The 3,619-nt window shown below is 37.4% G+C and overlaps 1 pseudogene; it reads right to left on the bottom strand.

Annotated features, from left to right (window-relative positions):
- Window positions 1-1,543: 1,543 nt before the first annotated feature.
- On the bottom strand, window positions 1,544-1,927 carry LOC150082068 (developmentally-regulated GTP-binding protein 2 pseudogene; annotated as a pseudogene).
- Window positions 1,928-3,619: the final 1,692 nt, after the last annotated feature.

Genomic DNA, 3,619 nt, shown 5'->3' with positions numbered 1-3,619 from the left:
AACAGTTATTGTTATTTTGGTTTTTAGGAGCATTAGCAACTAAGGCCATATTGTCCCGAGATATGCGGTGATCATTCCCTGACCTTTCCGCATCCTCCGTATTTGGTGGTCACGGGCTCGAACCCCGGAGGCGCCGATTGCTCGAACAAACTTCCATCTGCTGTTGTGGAAGTTGATAGCTTAAATAAATTCAAGGAGGAACTTAGACAAACGTTTAGAGGGAATGTATGTATGAAATGTTTTTTTTTTTGGTTGATGCTGCATAAGCTAGCTTTTTTTCTTGCATCATATGCCTCTACTAATGGTAATCTTTCCAATAATCCCAACCTGTTCCAGCTTATACAGTATCCGCTCATGAGAGACCGAGTCAAATGCTTTTCTAAAATACAAATAAACTATGTCGAAATTGCCTACTAATTCAGTTAATACGATTTCCCTTAACAAAACGATATTGTATGTCCTTCAGAATGCCATAGCAATGTGAATGTTCCTGAATTACACTCAATCATTGCTTCCAAGATTTTCCCTATCACTGAAGTTAGACTAACCTGTCTGTAGTGAACATCTTCACTCTTAGAGCCGCCTTCATGTATTGGGGATATGTTGGCACTTTTCCAATCCAAAGATGCCCTCATAATTAACCCCTCAATGGTTCAATTCACTCCCTGGTGGTCTCCCTCAAAACTACCGGGTATGTGCCATCAACTCCGGGTGCCTTACTTGCCTCTATTCTAAAATGTTTTTTGTAATAAACAGTCATCTATAATTACGAAAACACTAACTTCATATGATTTAGCCTCACTCGCACAACCTCTTCTCAGAGTAAAGGATCTTTTCAGTAAAGACCGATGCAAATTTACTATTCAATTCATCCTCTACATCAGCTGGGTTATAAAAGACTTCCCCGCACCCAGTGCCCAAAATATCAAATATTATTAGCTTTCTTCTTCGTTGTATTCACATATATGAAAAATTCCTTGCCATTCTTGCTCTTTTGGCCAATGCTTTCTCATATGCAGCTCTGGCCTCCCTTAACTTTAATTGTGGTACTATTACTGATCAACTTGTACCTGTTGTAGGCTTCAGTACTTTTCATCGCTCTGTAACTGTCCAATGCTATCTTTTTCTGCTCTATTTGACCAGCCAGCTTCGCATCCATATTGGCATCCTTCTACTCCTACTGCAACATTTTAATTGAGCATATTACCCCCCCCCCACACACACACAAGGGATAAATAAGTTTCTTCAATTAACATCCGCCAATGTAGATAAAAATGTTTTGTATTTACAAAACACATTCTGTAAATGGCACACAGAAATTAATAATTAAGCACAGCCTATTTCAGAAAAGAACAAGAAACAAGATATATATAAACAAGAAAGTTCATAACAAGAAAGTTTATTTCATTTTTTTTTTGATCAGTTTACTGGAGAGACCTGCTATTTTCTGCAGTTCCATTTACATCAAAGGCAACAAGAAATTGCTGAATTTATTTTGTTTCTTGATAATCTCAACAACATCCTCATGGTGAACCATACGTTGTTAACCACCCTTCTGGGGGCTATATTTGGTACTGGTACCAACATGCTCAATACTTGCGCCTCTTCGAAGAATAAGTCCCTCGTCAAGATCTGGTGGTTCACCTCTCTTTTTGGTATATACTCGAATCAAAGCAAGATATTCCCATAATTTTTCCAGTAAGTACTCAAAGTTAAGCTTCATATTACAGCTAACAAAAACAGTAAAAGGTTGATGTACCAGCCTGTCTACTTCTTCAGTAGATATCTGATCAATTTTATTATATACATATAAACATGGAAAATATTTGTCACGATTTATCGCTATTACATCATTTAGTTCATCAGGATTACAATCTTCTCTAAATAGAACCTCAGCATTAAAGATTTTATATTCGTGAAGTACCATTTGGACTAACAGCGGCTCAAAGGACAATCTGCTAATGTTTAGTAGGGAATGTTTTGCAACAGATGGAAATCCGGTCAGTGTTATATGTGTATCATTAGACTTCATAACATCAAAACCTTCACATTTTTCCTTCTTTCCTTGAGGTTCTAAAAAGTTGACTTTTATACTTTGGCTATCCTCTTATTTTCTTATTGGTATGTATGCGTTCATGGCTTCTGTGATTTTTGCTTTAAAAGTATTCCATAATTCAAATGTATTTGCCTTCATTCTGCAATCCGCCCAATTAAAATTGCCATATAGCGCCTTCAACTGTCATGTACCATCTTCCAACTGATGATTGCCTTGTGATATCTGATTCGTTAGTAATAATGAGGTCAAGAATGTCCTCACCCCTAGGACTTTGTCTAACATGCTGGTACAAATAATAATCTAGTTTATTTTTTTTAAATATTTCCCCATGGTGAGTTTCCCTCGCACATATCCCAATCAGTCTGGGGAAGATTAAAGTCACTCATAAGCCATTCGCGCTTGCTTGCCCATTCCATCTCGATGTAGACACTGTCATCATACTCTTCGCAATATTCAGGTCTCTAGGTTACTTCCACTCTAATTATACCTTTGCCTCCAACTAACTCCATCCCTTCTACCTTCCCTAAATATATTAGGCCTACTGTAGTGGAACTCGTCGTCCCCATTTTCCGGATGGCACCACGTTTCCTTTAGCCCTATTATGTCAGCGTTAGTTGTCCTAACCAAAGGTTAAACTTCTGCCATTTTATTGATAACACTCTTGACATTACTGAAGGCACAGTTAAGATTAAATAAGCTGCTTTAGTTTACTACCCTGACACACCCCTTAAAGTTATTTAGGTTTGTTTTCCAAGTTTTATTTCCCTCCTCATTTGAAACGTTGCTACCCTCAGAATATCTTATCAATATCGTATGTTGTGTCAACAAACAAGATATCTTGAGGTGAGTGCAAGCATTACTTTGACCCATATCATCAGATAAATGCGGATCTAAATTACCCTTCCCCCAACTAACAGTTTCCCTGAACCATTAAGGTATCTTCAATGATACTGTCAAAAATCCTTGCGTCACCTTTGTTCAAAATGCCGAGGCTTATTGTAGTTATAAACAATATGGTGACTTGCTGCACAGTTCCATCATTTCTTTCAGGTGGAACCCTGAAAGAAATGATGGAACTCACCTTACGATATTGACCCGCCCCTTCGACTTTCTCTAGCCATACTAGTGCAACAGTTAACAGCGTTAACTGTTAGGCAGTGCACGTTTCGTTGGAAGGATGCTGATTTGATCTCAAAGTGCGTGTGTCCATCACAACAATCAATAGATACACAGCGATGATCCACTAATGCTTTGGTCTAGAAGCTATATTCAGTGGAATGACATAATCACGTCCTTAAAGAAATAATCAACCCACAAAAAAGAACACATTACGATATTTCGACCCCGCAAAAGTGAAAATTTTCTGTAAACTTATTTCATGTCTTTCATACTAAAATATTTGTAAACTTCTTATGTCACTGTTTATATTTATCCTTTTTGCTTGTCTAATGTCACATTTTTACCTTGTGTACAATATTTTCTCTTGTCACTTTTTGTTTAAACGGACAGCTGAAAAACACTTTCACTTTATTTTTATCTGCTACGTTTACGCTTTGGGAACTC

The sequence above is a fragment of the Mastigoproctus giganteus genome, chromosome 8 (assembly GCF_048544385.1).
Source record: "Mastigoproctus giganteus isolate SK-2022 chromosome 8, ASM4854438v1, whole genome shotgun sequence".
NCBI classification, from domain to species: Eukaryota; Metazoa; Arthropoda; class Arachnida; order Uropygi; family Thelyphonidae; genus Mastigoproctus; species Mastigoproctus giganteus.
This window is presented reverse-complemented; position numbering and strand designations above follow the sequence as displayed.